At 42.8% G+C, this 15,915-nt stretch overlaps 1 protein-coding gene across 2 annotated transcripts in view; it reads right to left on the bottom strand.

The window, feature by feature from the left end:
• Positions 1-15,915, bottom strand: part of FTO (FTO alpha-ketoglutarate dependent dioxygenase) — a 151,362-nt gene that overhangs the window by 134,415 nt on the left and 1,032 nt on the right. The gene's annotated exons all lie outside the window — the stretch shown is intronic.

Here is a 15,915-nt window from a genome sequence, read left to right as displayed (position 1 = left end):
GTGTTTCGCCCGGTTCAAAGCAATCTCCCGACAAAAGTCAGCATTTCTTATAAACATCAAAGCCACAACCAAGTTCTAGAACAGATTTTATATAGATAAAATCATATCGCCTCTGATTTTTCTCTTTTATCGACAAAAACACATGAAGCAATAAAAATGTCATTTTGTTTCAGTACTAACAACCTTTTACTTGTTCAACATGTGAAGACATTAAATTCAATCAGCTTTATTGCACGAAAGCAAACATTACACTTTAAAAATAACAATAAAATTACCTATTCTGGTTTCATGTTTCTTCGGGTATCAGTTTTCTATAAATCATCATTCTCACATGGTTTATAGAATTCATTTCCCTCATATTTGGTTCTCTGTTCAGATTAACTATAAAAATAGCTTTTTATGATCCATATTGTGGTTTCCAATACTCTGAAAAAAATCATTTTGGGGCAATATTGACAATAAGATCAGACTGAAGCTAACTTATTAATATTACCAAAAATGCTTTAACAGGCATCATATTAATTTTGGTACCAAAAATGACAAGAAGACAAGGTCTCCCACTAAAACCATCCCATCCCAAAACTCCTCTGAATACTAATAAGGCACCAGTTCAAATATCCTGGAAAAACACTCATTCCATATTAGACCTCGGAGAACTGTTCTGTTCCAAGTTAGTTGTATAAGATGTGCTCATGCAAAAGTTTCTCATCACAGGTAGTCCCACCACAACTGAGTCCCAAATTTCTGTTGCTAAGTGAGGCAGTTGTTAAATGACATTTCTTGCCACAGTGACATGATAGCAGTCTTCTAGTATTTGAGGGGCTACCCCAAAGAAGAGGGAGTCAAGGTATTCTCCAAAGCGCCTGAAGGCAAGACAAGAAGCAACGGATGGAAACTAATCAAGGAGAGAAGCAACCTGGAATTAAGGAGAAATTTCCTGACAGTTAGAACAATGGAACAACCTGTACCCTCAGCTTTTTCAACTGGTCAGCATGAGACTGCTCAATCCTTAAAAAGACATCATTTCCATTGCATTGTTTTGCCCCTTCTGACAGTTGCATAAGATTCATTTTAAGGAAGTCAATGCATCGAGGCCATAATAAATTTCCAAGGAAGGCTTCAACCCTTAAATTCCTCCTAATACATACACACACACACACACACACACACACACACACAAACACACATTTTTGTTGTTTTGGGGTCAGGCGTTAACATTTCTGCTTATTTTTATGAAGAGAGGCACTAATTCAACTATATATCTCTTTACAGTTAAAATAGATAGCATCCATATTTATGCGTTTGAGTCTACGGTACATTCAGTCATAGACTGATGGAGTTGAATAATACGGCTTCAATGATCGACCTATCTGTCTCCACCTTCAAGGGTTCCCAAATATCAAAACGGGTTTCTTTTTGTGAGCCGTTCCTTTTTCTAACGCCTACTGGTCTCTTCCTCTTATTCGAGGAAGGAAAATCTCAAAAAGCAAGCCAACTGTGCTGCCATCTGAGCGCTGTTCAACTGAACAATAAGCACACCAACTCCTGTCAAGAACCTGCTCGGCATGTAAATATTTAATGTTAATACTGTCCTTCACTCAGCGCTCATATTGTCTGATCAAGCATCTCTTTCTCTGCCTCTTAGATGCACCAGAGGACGGAACACATTTTTCCAGTCGCACAAACCCTAGCATTCTCTCTTAAGATCTTTTGAAGTTCAATCATTTATGAAAGGCTTTGCATTCCCTGCAATGCCATAACTGCAGACTGCAGGAAAGCATCCAACAGGTCTTGTTGATGAAAGAAAAGATAATGCTTCTAAGTACAACGAGGTGCTGTGCCACAGAAATGGCCAACTTTATAGCAAATTTGGCACGGATTCATTTGGGAATGTCAAGGCAGTGGTTTTCTTTTATGCCAAGTTCAGAGTCCTTAAAACAATTTTTGATGTTGTAGCAGTCCCGAGTAGTTTATTACTACTGTCAGAATCCTTGTTTCCTTAGAACATGTTTGGAGATCTGAGGAGGAGGAGGAGGAGGAGGAGGAGGAGGAGCAGAAGCAGAGGAAGAGGAAGAAGAAGAAGAAGAAGAAGAAGAAGAAGAAGAAGAAGAAGAGGAAGAGGAAGAGGAAGAAGAAGAAGAAGAAGAAGAAGAAGAAGAAGAAGAAGAAGAAGAAGAAGAAGAAGAAGAAGAAGAAGAAGAAGACCATTCAATCATGTCCAATGGGCCAGGTCTCTCCACATCTGCGTTCCATTCCATTTAGTCCCCATTATTAATATTCAAGGGACGCGGTGGCTCAGTGGGTTAGGACGCTGAGTTTGTTGATCAGAAGGTCGGCAGTTTGGCGGGTTGAATCCTGAGTGCCGCGTAACAGAGTGAGCACCTGTTACTTGTCCCAGCTTCTGCCAACCTAGCAGTTCGAAAGCACGTAAAAATGCAAGTAGAAAAATAGGGACCACTCCGGTAGGAAGGTAACAGCGTTCCGTGCACCTTTGGCGTCTACTCATGCCGGCCACATGACCACGGAGACGTCCTCGGACAAGCGCTGGCTCTTCGGCTTTGAAACAGAGATGAGCACCGGCCCCTAGAGTCGGAAATGACTAGCACGCATGTGTGGGGGAACCTTTACCTTTATTAATATTCACTGCTAAAGGCCTTCTTCTTCATGGCTTTCCCTAATCCTTTGTCCAAGCCAACAAAGAAAATGCCATTAGCCAAAGTCTACAGTTGGCTGAAGTGTTAACATCGCAGCTTGAACAGTGTGTACATCCTTGGCAGCTCTCTTGAATCTGCTATGAACAATCCATCCTTCTGTGCTTTTCAAATTGCTACATCTTGCAGGGAGATGTTTTATTAGCCATCTCCCACCCATCCCCGTGTAAGATTTCCTACTCCTACATACTCATCACAGACATCCCTCATTGAGCACTAGCCTTTCATCTCCAACCTGGCAATACTCAACATAAATTACATTTTGTGGTAGCCCAAAGGTGACAGAGAGGAGAGAACTATAAACAAGGAATAACACAAAGGCCATTTGGGTCTATTAATCTTGTGTATAGTCACTGGGCTGCAAAGAATTACTTCGTCCAGCCTATGTGATACACGGCAGACAATAAAGGTAGGTCAGGAAAGATCCATCTCCTGCTTGTTTTGCATTTCAGTGTCTAAAAGACCGTTGTCGGGCACTTTGGAGTCTGATACTTCTTCTCCCACACACACTGAAATTAAGAGATGCCAAAATGTACCTCGGACCATAATCTTGTCTTGATGCATAGTAGTAGAATTGCTCATTTGCTAAGTTAGGACTAACTCCTCACAACCACCTTGACTATAGCATGCCAGACGCCCACCCCCCCACTGTCTCCCGGAGTTTGGCCAAATCCATTTTCATTGCATCCATGACACTATCTAACTATCTCATCCTCTTGCCGTCCCCTTCACCTTTTGTTCTTCATATATTTTAGCCTCCAGTCCCCTAATCATCTTTGTTGCTCTTCTCTTCGCTCTTTTCAGGAGTCCCAACAACTTTTTTTTTAATATATCATGGCAACCAAAACAGGATGCCATTTAACCTAAACGTGTCTCCACCTCTGCGATACACACACACACACACACACACACCATTTAAACTAGACGTCCTTATGGAAACTGCAACTCAGGACAACTGGATGCTTGAAGCAGCCCAAGGCTTCCCTAGCAGCCATTCAAATACCTTGGGAAGTTTTCACGGCTATCCTGTGATGACAACACAATTTGACGAACCTCAAACAGCAGATAACAAAAGTGGGAACTGTCTCCCAACACCTTCAATTTCCTTCCCGTGCCTTGAAGGTCCATTATGGAGAAGACGCTCCTCTGAGTCTATATGTAAGGAAACACCTGTCACAAGCCGGGATGCAAATTTAATTATTTCAAATTAAAATATTCCATCTCGTCTCAAGGTCTTTCAAAAAAAATTAAAATAAATAAATTTTAAAAATTGCACCAGTAAACAAGCACTACAATGCAATCAGGTGTCAGCGATTTATTTGATCTTTTGAAAAATATGTCACAAATCACTAGCAGAAAGTGGGTCGGCAGAGACAACAAAGAAGAAAAAAAATCTGTCAGCGGACCAGGTCGCTCATATGAGTTTGCCTATTAGCACACCAGATCTTTCTGCTCCTGTCTCTTGACGTCCTTTTTTTTTTAAAAAAAAACAAAAACAAACCAACAACTTGACAGTGTGTTGTTAGCTTTTGCGTTTGATGTGATTTTGCTACGGTAAGCAGAAATCAGGGCGAGGGGAAAGCGCTGAAAAGAACAACTGGTAGACAAACTCTAAGAAATGCTCAAACACACCAAGAAATTGGCACAGAAGACATCAAATATCTCTTTACTTGCTTAGAGCGAGCAACCTACTATTTACAAAACTCTTTTTTTTAAGTGTCTTTTTTTTTTTTAAGAAAAACTCAAGACGGAGAAGACGACGCAGGCAGAATAAGATGACATTTTCTCTGGCTGTTGAAAGAAAGGTGCTAAATTTTCCCCGTTTCCTGTCCCCCGCCCTTTTTTTTTAAAGTTGATCCAGAACACTGTTATGGAAGTTGTGTTGCAATGTAACACACCCATTTTCAATTCCCTTGACCCGTTCTTTGTCTGCAGAACCTAAGACAAAAATTAAAGGAGGTACATGCAAGGACACACAAGAGAATGGACAAAGATGTATTTTGGATAATAAGAGATGGAATTAATTTTAATGGTGGCAATGAAGTAACAAATTCAAATCCCAAGTGCCGCGTAACAGAGTGAGCGCCTGTTACTCGTCCCAGCTTCTGCCAACCTAGCAGCTCGAAAGCACGTAAAAATGCAAGTAGAAAAATAGGGACCACTCCGGTGGGAAGGTAACAGCGTTCCATGCGCCTTTGGCGTCTAGTCATGCCGGCCACATGACCACGGAGACGTCCTCGGACAAGCGCTGGCTCTTCGGCTTTGAAGTGGAGATGAGCACCGGCCCCTAGAGTCGGAAACGACTAGCACGCATGTGCGGGGGAACCTTTACCTTTAACTGTGGAAAACCAGCTGTTGTGGCTTCTTAAACTGAGCTCTAACAAGTCCTATTATCTGCTTCTATAACTCTATTTTGTACAGATATGAACTGTGCACGTCTTTGGCAGGTCACGCGAAGATTTTATGAAAATTCCTTCTACTTTAATAGGAGCACAACTTTTCCTTCCAAACTTTGGGGAACGTTGGCCTAAGAACGGAATTGACAAAGTCACGAAAAGGGCAAACATAATCACTAGCATCTCTGAAGCGAAGTCATGTCTGAAAAGGCACCTTGGAAAATGGCTCTTTCTTTTTTCCTCCCTCCCTCCCTCGCTTCCATCCTTCCGAGAGGAAGTAAAATGGAAGGATATTCTAGCCAACGTTCTACCACTGTTTAGAGTTACCACTTACGTTTACCAATTACGCAGACCTCAGCCTTCAGACTATCCATGTGCCCTTCCATTCATACCATCATCTCTTTGGCTACAGTTACAATAATATATTTTGCTTTTTCAAGAAATCAAGGGTGCAGAATGGAAACTTGGATGACGTTGTTTCCCAAGGAAAAGGAGAAAGAGAGAGGGAGGGAGGGGGAGAAAGGGAGGGGAGAGGGAGAGGGAGAAGGACAAAGAAAGGGGGAGGAAGACGGAGAGAGGGAGAAAGGGAGAGAGGGAGGAGAAAAGAAAAGAGGGAGTAGGAGAGAGAGCGGGAGAGAGGGAGGGGGAACGACAGAGTGAGAGAAAAAGAGAGGAGAGAAGCCTATAGCTTGCTTGATGATGTGATTTTGGAAGAATTTCCTTTATTCATACACAGCCATACACTGTAGGGATACGATGCTTCCTTGGTCTGGAACAAGCCTCTTCTCACTTTCCAGATGCTCCCTAAGCTGAATTCATTACCAGCTGAACGCCGCTTCTATTTATCCCTTCCGGTGGAAATTTAAGCATTACACAAATGTTGCCATTAGCTGCATTATAAAACCTGCATAAATAAAGGGAATGATCATATTAACATGAAGGCATGGGCATGGTGGTGGGGGCGGGCGTGCGTGCGTGTGTATGTGTGGGTGAAATAGCAGAATAGCCTCTGAAGCAAAGCAAACGGGGCGGGCAGGAAGCATAATCCCTTCTATTACTCAAGAACATTTGCAAATGAGAAAATTTTTCAAGAGACGTATTGAGTAATAATGAAAGAGCCAAGGCGATAACTGTAACCATCTATCTACTTTATAATCAGGCTCCTTATATATTGGAAAGAAACTAACATGCCATTTTTCACCACTGTATTAAAGATATATATATATATATATATATATATATATATATATATATATATATATATATATATATATGTATATGTATATGTATATGTATATGTATATGTATATGTATATGTATATGTATATGTATATGTGCATGTGCATATGCATATGCATATGTATATATGTATATATATATGTGTGTGTGTGTATATATATATATATATATATATATATATATATATATATATATATATATACACACAGAGAGACAGTATATATATATATATATATATATATATATATATATATATATATATATATATATATATATATGCGCAAATTATTCAAAATTGCTAATAAAGAATTTGGGAGGCTAAGATGATCATTTCGAACTCATTATGTTCTCATCAGTTAGTCATACCCTTTATCTGAGATTCGAACCCGGGCTGATTATATATCAGGCAGTGTTGCACAAATAATATATCAGGCAGTGTTGCACAAATAATGAGCTGTCATAGTTGACTATGTCCTGTGGATAAGCCCTGAGCCGGGCCAAAACAGGAATAAAAGAGTTAATTAGCAAGGTCCATTCAAAAAGCCTTGACAAATACTTAAATATATATATATATATATATATATATATTAAAGTTATTAGGGACACACACACACACACACAGATATACATATTATTGCAATATTGCTCAGTTTGCACCTATTTATTTATTTTGGGGAGGGGGGGAAGAAGAAACTCACAAGGGGGTGTGTGTCTCTGCATAGCCCCCAAAGGCTTCGGGTGAGTTAATGTTTATTTCAAGTTACGAGAAGATGCGTCTCCCGTCTCCAGGACCTTTTCTGTTACAGGTAGCCATGGATGTGATACGCACCACTGGCAAGCTTGGGGTGCCAGTCACAGCAGCTGTCAGTCAATCTGCCAAAAGGTTATGTTAACATGTCCAGACATGGACTGACCTAAAGCATAGGGGAGAAAAAAGGCCTCCAATAGAAGGAAAATGAATTTCTGGACTGTTTCCTTTTTAAAGAAACCACTTCCTTTTCCTGCACACCTGGCATTTGTCATTTTCAGAGCGAGGACTATTCGGGGAGTCCTCGCTTAACAACCAGAGGTAGTCCACGACTTGCGACAGTTTCTTGGAAGTTACAACGGCACCGGAAAAATCGATGTATGACCATTTTTCACACTTAGGACCATTGCAGCATCCCCAGGATCACCGTGATCAAAATTCAGCCGCTGGGCAACCAACTCATATTTATGACGGTCGCAGTGTCCCCGTGTGTGTGTGTGTGTGTGTGTGTGTGTGTGTGTGTGTGTGTGACGTGGATCCCCTTTTGTGACCTTCTGACAAGCAAAGACAAGGGGGAAGCCAGATTCACTTAACAACCAGGTTGGGCTCCGTTGTGGTCCTAAGTCGAGGACTACCTATGTTTCAGGTCGCAAAGAAGGAAGCGCTGCTCCCTGTCTGTTTGCTGCAGTGACTGAAGCCGGTGAGGTCGTCAACCAGCAATTCTCAGGCTAGGCAGAACTATTTTGTAAACGTCAAACAGATGTTTCTCCCCATCTCAAGGCCGGCCAAGTTTCTGTTGACTTTAAACAGTGGCGGAAAAGGCCAAGAATTGAATTCCTGGGCAGCCTTCGACATCGGGCCTTGGGTTTTGATACTTGGCCTTCTCTCGTGCTACAACCGAGTCGCTTTTTGCATTGTGTCCATGTTGTGGATTTCTGCTATAAGCAAATCCCTAAATATGGGGTGAGGCATCTCGACATGTAAGGTTTATGGCTGTGCTGGATGTGATGTCCAAGAATCAGAATCAGAATAGAGCTAGAAGGGGCCTTGGAGGTCTTCTAGTCCAGCCCCTTGATCAAGTAGGAGACCCTATACCATTTCACACAATTGGCTGTCCAGTCTCTTCTTAAAAGCCTCCAGTGATGAAGCACCCACAATGCCTGAAGGCAAGTTGTTCCACTGGTTGTCCTCACTGTCAGAAAGTTTTTCCTTATTTCCTTAATTCATTCCTTAATCATCTAGTTCAGGGGTCTTCAAACTTGGCCCTTTTATGACTTGTGGACTTCAACTCCCAGAATTCCTCAGCCAGCTTTGCTGGCTGAGGAATTCTGGGAGTTGAAGTCCACAAGTCATAAAAGGGCCAAGTTTGAAGACCCCTGATCTAGTTCAACAGCGATAGCAATTTTATTACGAGTTCTACCCAGAGATGTGTTGGTGGGGAGGTATTTCTTTTGAGACTTTTCCAAACATCAGTGGATCTCAACGTTTGCTACTGACAACTGACATTGGGGTAGGAAGAGCTTTGATTGAATAAAGAGATTTTGTCCAGATACTTCAGTTCTTCGGGCAGATTTGGCTCCTCAATGGATTAAGAAAACTTCCATATCAATGAGCAGATCTGAAATCCCACCTCAAATCCAACTTGTCAAAATATTTTTTAAAAGAAACATTGCACAGCAACATTGGATTTGCAAATATAGTCTTCAATTGACAATCATTCCTTTTAAAAGTTACAACGGCGCTGAAAAAAGCGTGGCACGCACACTTACGACCATAAGTAGCATCCCCAGAGAAACATGATCAAAATTTGTGCACTTGGCAACTGGCCTTGTAAAAAAAAAACCCTTCAATTGCATACATCCACATCTTTAATAAACAAGAAGCCTCTGTTCCTTTACTTAGGAAAATCCAAGTATTTTTTGAGAAACACACAAAACTGGAGAAAAAGGAAGTTAAATGGAAAATTTGAACTTCTGCCCCAGTGGGTGAAGAGAAATAAATTCTTGACTGGATCTCTTTCGATAGCAAGAATTCCTACAACAAAACATATTTTTGTTGCTGATGTCCCACTTGACACCCCGAATGCTGATGTCCTGCATTTACCAAGAGGACTATTTTATCCACAGTCAGAAATGGAAAGAAAGAAAGAAAGAAAGAAAGAAAGAAAGAAAGAAAGAAAGAAAGAAAGAAAGAAAGAAAGAAAGAAAGAAAGAAAGCTATAGTAAGTGGAAATATTCTGGGCTTCTATTTTTTGTTTTTTGTTTTCATGTATAAGAAAACGCACAGAGATACTAAAAAGTTAAGATAGCCTCCAGTGATTCCATCACACGGTGGTGAGGTCGTTTTTATCAAAGAAGGGAGCGGATCATCTTATCACACATGTTGTGATCGGAGAAAACAAGGAGAAAAGACACAGATAAAAATCCATGTCCCCTTGAGGTGTTTTAGCCTGCATTTTAATGAGCAGAGACATTTGGCTATTAGCACATTAAAACAAAAGAAAGAAGCAAAGTCCTAGAAGAACATGCCAACATTTTGTCCTGCAAAGAAAAGTCTTCACTGACATTTGCTTCTCTCAAGTTATCATCTTGGGCATGCTACTACAGATCATGTTTCATGGGCCTGTTACAAAGGTTGGATGTTTCTCGTAAAATCATTTGCGGAGTGAGATTTGAGATTTACACATAACTTATACAGCCTTGCAAAGAGCAGAAACTGGAAACTCATCCTGGTAACTCATGCTTAGCCATAAAAGTGAAGTTCGTACTCTACATCCCGGGTGGGGAACTACGTGGCCCTTTTCGGACCTGTGGACTTCAACTACCGTGCTGGCTCAAGAATTCTGGGAGTTGAAGTCCAGAAGGGGCCGTAGTTCCCCACCACTGTTCTACACCGTAATGTTGGCAAGGTTGAGGAACAGTCTCCAACCAAGCAGGTCGATGCAAGTCATGTATATGAGTGAGAACCACGTTCCTCAAACTTAGGAACTTTAAGATATGTGGATTTCAATGTGGCGGGCTGGCTGGGGAATTCTGGGATTTGCATCCCTTACCCAATCCAGCCCTGATGATGTTACCTAGTTTGGGTCGTGAAACATCTGCAAGAAAACCACCAAGCTCAGAGACCACTAAGGACCTGAAAGTCCTCCTCCTCCTCCTCCTCCTCCTCCTCCTCCTCCTCCTCCTCCTCCTCCTCCTCCTCCTCCTCCTCCTCTCTGCTAACCGCTCTCCCTTCTAGCCTGGATGATGTTACCTAGTTTGGGTCATGAAACGTCTGCAAGAAAACCACCAAGCTCAGAGAACGCCAAGGACTCATCATTTCAACCCTGAGCTACAAATATTCTTTTATCGGTATACCATAATATCGGGAAATCGGTCTTTGTTACAGCCATTCTCATCCTTCGGCCAAAGCAAGCTTTTGTTCAGGAACGCTTCTGAATATAGTTGCATGCACAGCTCAAAAAACTTAGGAATGTTCCTCCCTTCCTTTGCATGGACCAGTTCTGAGGCGGGGGAGAGACACCCCCCCAAAAAAACCCACACACACAAATTACCAGGACTCAACATGGAGAGATTTTAGCTGACAGTCTTTTTATTACCAAACAAAAACAATATTTTGCACCATGCTGTTAAAAAAACAAAAAAAACCCGGAGTCTAATCATTTCAATTACACACTGTCACGGCAGCAATATTTAACCGTTTCCAAGCATGATTTCCAAGAAGAATGATGGTTTCCCGCGCCCCCCCCAAGTCAATCCTGCACCAATTCGCCCTGTTTTGCATATGACATGTGTACATTATTTTAAAGGCGGTTACCATGGAAGGCTGGCAGGATTGTTTAGATTTAAATGAAGCGAGCTCATTTAGCCGGGCGGCCTTATTTATTTATTTTAGAACATAACATTAACATATAAAATACTTCGGGGATGGGGAGGCGGAGAAAACCTGATTTGTTAAGATAAACCCTGGTTCGATCCCTCCTATCAATCCTGGGCTAAAGTTCAATACCAACATTTAAAAGGCCGACAGAAGGAAAACGTTCCTCTACTTTCAAGTGAGCAGCAGAGATAGAGAGAATTACAAGGACTTACAATATTTCATTTAGTGACCATTCAAATTACAAAAGCACTGGGAAAAGCGAGTTATGACCGTTTTTTTCACACTTAACGACCGTTGCACCATCCCCATGGTGGCGGGATCAAAATCCAGACGCTGGGCAGCTGACTCATATTTACGACGGTCACAGTGTCCAAGGGGGTGACATGATCCCCCTTTCGTGGTCTTCGGACAAACAACGTCAATGGGGGAAGCCAGATTCACTTAACAGCCATGTGACTAGCTTAACAGCTGCAGCGATTCGCTTAACGACCGTGGCAAGAAAGGACACAAAACGGGGCCAAGGTCACTTAACGTCTCACTTAGCCACAGAATCTTTGAGCTTCGTTCCAGTCCTAAGCCAAGGACTCCTTCTGTTTACTTCTCCGTGCACATAAAGCTCACATCTGAGGTTCTGCCCGCTGCGGGGCCGTGATGCCGTTCTGCAGACTCCCTAATCATCCATTGATTTAGTTTTCCGCATAGTTTATCATCTGAATCCAATGGGAACATAAAGAGCTATTTGGGAGGTCAACCACGGCGTACTCAGAGGCCGACGCGATATCGACACCAGGTGGGGGGGACAAAATGGCCAAATGCGGCCGATCAATACCTCGTTTCACCACTACCGCTTTACACCCCCGCCCGCGTGCATTACCCTTTTTTACAGCTATGAAAATAATAATCATGGAAACCGGGAAATAAATGCTTCCCTCCAGCTAAGCTCTTTGATTAGTGGAGGGCAGAGGTGACCAGAGCAGCTGCATCAAGGTAAGTTTATCACCTTCTATAAAACCGCTGAGATGAGCATCCAATAAAGAGACACGGGACTCTTTAAAAGCCTAGAGCGACTTGCCCCAAGGCGATGCTCTTGGCTGCGTTTAGGACTTCGTCTGAGTAGTCCCCGACTTAGGACAGAAATTCAGCCCAGATTTTCCATGGCTAAGGGAGGCAGAGGTCGTTAAGTGACTTCTGCCCCGTTTTACGACCTTCCTTTGCCACAGTTGTGCAGTGAAGCACGGCGGTTGCGATCTGCAACGCAGTTCTGGCCTTAAACTGGCTTCGCCCTTGACTTTGCTTGTCAGAAGACTGCAAAAAGGGATCGAATAGGAATCGGTTGCCAAGCATCCAGATTTTGAACACAGGGTTGCTACAACGGCCATAAGTGTGACGAACGATCCTAAGTCACTTTTTTTTCCCCAGTGCCGTTTTAACTCTGAGAGGTCCCTAAAAAGAATGACTGAAGTAGAGGGGTACCCGTGGAACCACAAATTTTGACGGAACTTATTAAAACCCACTGCACTCTGACCCTCACAATATTCTTAAAGTGGTGAATATTATTGCATTGACTTGAGAATCCCACTTTTCAGCCAAAGATGACCAGCGCTTGAAACCAAGAAAAATCCTTAGCAAAAACAGTCACTAAATGTACAAGGGTGATCAGCAACCTTTGGAAGAGGTAGTAATAATAAGAATAAAGTTGGAAGGGACCTTGGAGGTCATCTAGTCCAACCCCCTCCTCAGGCAGGAAACCCTATACCATTTCAGACAAATGGCTGTCCAGTCTCTTCTTAGAAACTTCCAGTGTAGGAGCATTCACAGCTTCTGGAGGCAGGTTGTTAATAATAATAATAAAGTTGGAAGGGACCTTGGAGGTCATCTAGTCCAACCCCCTGTTCAGGCAGGAAACCCTATACCATTTCAGACAAATGGCTGTCCAGTCTCTTCTTAGAAACTTCCAGTGTTGGAGCATTCACAGCTTCTGGAGGCAGGTTGTTAATAATAATAATAAAGCTGGAAGGGACCTTGGAGGTCATCTAGTCCAACCCCCTGCTCAGGCAGGAAACCCTATACCATTTCAGACAAATGGCTGTCCAGTCTCTTCTTAGAAACTTCCAGTGTTGGAGCATTCACAGCTTCTGGAGGCAGGTTGTTCCACTGGTTAATTGTTCTAGAAGCTGTGAATGCTCCAACACTGGAAGTTTCTAAGAAGAGACTGGACAGCCATTTGTCTGAAATGGTATAGGGTTTCCTGCCTGAGCAGGGGGTTGGACTAGATGACCTCCAAGGTCCCTTCCAACTTTATTATTATTACTACCTCTTCCAAAGGTTGCTGATCACCCTTGTACAGTCCATTTAGCGACGGTTTGAAGTTACAACGGTACTGAAAAAAGTGACATATGCCCGTTCTCCACACTTAACGACCGCTGAAGCATCCCCAGGGTTACCTGATCAAAATTCAGCCACTTGGCACCTGAACTCATATTTACGACGGTGGCTGTATATCCCGGGGCCCTGTGATCCCCGTTTCTGACCTAACCACAAGCAAAGTCAATGGGGAAAGTCAGATGAGCTTAGCCCTCTGACTCACTTAAGAACTGCAGGGATTCATGTAACGACCATGGCAAAAAGGGTCATAAACTGGGGAAGATTCACTTAAGAACGGTCTTGCTAAGCGACAGAAATTTGGGCTCAATTGTGGTCATAAATCGAGGACACCTGTATTGGCAGATGCTTAAGCACTTGGAAGATACATCCTAAGCATATTTACAGCACACAGGAACGTGCTCCTGCAGAAGTTTCCCTCCTGTTTATATTTAGCTGCTTAATAAACCTGAGCCTGGGCACAGCTCGGCAAGACAAACCTGGCTCCTTAATTAAAAAGACCATTAAAAAAAGGAAAAAAAAAAACCAGAAGGACATCCTTGGGCTAAGTGCAAAGATTAAACGCCTGTCCACCCAGCGGCCCTGTCCTCGCCAAAGAAGATACGATGGTTATTGAGGACAGGAGGGTTTAAATCATGAAAAATAAACCGCCTAACAACGGCCTGCCGCTCAAGAGCGAGCAGAGAGAGTCCGCGTTGGATTAACACATTTCCAGTTATAACAAGTAATTTTACAGAGGATTAGTATCTTGATGGGCTGATCAATACGAGACTCGGCTGCCATTACCGATGAAGAGAAAATTACCCCTCTGGTAATCAAGAGGTGTGTATGTGTTAGTTCTCCTTCATTTACAAAAGCCATTATTGTAATGGTTCCAGCGTTAACAGCTGGGGCAATCTGAGCCAGCATCGGCCGTGATGAATTTTAAAACAGAGAGCATTTGCCACGCTCTCCATCTTACCTTTCATCGGCTCGCCCTTCTGAATCACGGCATTGTTTCCAAACCATAGGTGATGCATTGCACCCGGTGTGCGTTATTCCTCAACAAGCTGTCTCGGTAATAGGGCTGGGGAAGAACGGCTTAGCATCCTGGCCCCTTCTGAGCAATTTTCGCTTTTAACTTTTACACAAACACAATGTATGTTGGTGTCTGTGTATTAGTGTGTTAGTGTAAGTCACTGAAAAAAGTGACTGGCTTTTCACGCTTACAAAGCGTTGCAACATCTGCCTGGACCCGTGATCAAAATTCAGACTCTTGGCAACCGGATCGTATTTATGACGGTTGCCGTGTCCCAGGCTCATGCGATTCCCCTTTTGCGACCTTCGGACCAGCAAAAGCAATGGGGAAGCCAGACTCATTTAACAATGGCATTACTAACGTAACAGCTGCGGTGATTCACTTATCAACGGTGGCAAGAAAGGTCGTAAAATGAGGCAATGTTTACTTAAAATCTGTCTCGCTTAGCCACAGACGTTTTGGGCTCAATTGTGATTGCAAGCTGAGGACTACTTGTATATACCTGGCCTTGAGTACAGGAACAACTGCACAGCATATGGACTATACCTTCCCCGAGTCCAGATGGGACATTCCACACAAGTTTTAGGAGAATATGAGGGTTACGATCCTGTGGGACGTCTAGATCCAGACAGACAAGCATGTACTGGGCAATCAAACAGACATTGTGGTAGTAGACAAGGACCGGAAGACAACACGGCGATTGATGTAGCAGTGCCAAGTGACAGCTACATCAGGAAGGAGCATGAGAAGCTGGAGAAGCACCAGAGCGTGGAGGAGGAACTAGAGAAGATGTGGAAAATCAAGGCCAAAGTGGTCCCAGTAGGAGCACCCCAAGACTCTGACTCCAGTACTTCAAAGTGTCTATGGAGATTCTCAGTCATCCAGGTCACAGTTGTCCCAAAGGTGCTTTTTCAGGATGCAACTGGACTTTCTTGTTTTTCTTTGAAGACATTTCGCTTCTCATGCAAGAAGCTTCTTCGGCTCTGACTGGATGGTGGGTTCCTTCCATCCCGCACCATCCAGTCAGAGCCGAAGAAGCTTCTTGCATGAGAAGTGAAACGTCTTCAAAGAAAAACAAGAAAGTCCAGTAGTACTCCAAAGCCTTTACCACATCGTCATGAAATCCAGCAAGGGAGCACCTCATTTCTGGGGTAGATTATGTTCCTCAGCCATGGCATAACATGGTTCTGATATTGTCTAAATTTGTAAAAACAAGTTGACTATCCATATTCTACAGAGAAGAATCTGGAAGCCACTGGAAAGGCTAGGTCCTGGTCCAGAGATATGAAACCTGAAGCCCTATTGTTGAACTTCTAGAACAGTGTTTCCCAAACGTGGCAATTTCCAGGTATATAGACTTCAACTTCAAAAATTCCACAGCTATTTCTGAGCCTTCTGGGAATTAAAACTCTGCTTATCTTCAATTGGCCAAGGCTGGGAAACACTATTCTAGAAGCTTCATCGTTGACCATGCAAATATTTGAGGGCTCCACGCCATCTAACAGAACGTAAATTCCTCTCTCCTGTATGCTCCTTAACTCA

Source organism: Vipera ursinii (assembly GCF_947247035.1).
Source record: "Vipera ursinii genome assembly, chromosome: 10".
NCBI lineage: Eukaryota > Metazoa > Chordata > Lepidosauria > Squamata > Viperidae > Vipera > Vipera ursinii.
This window is presented reverse-complemented; position numbering and strand designations above follow the sequence as displayed.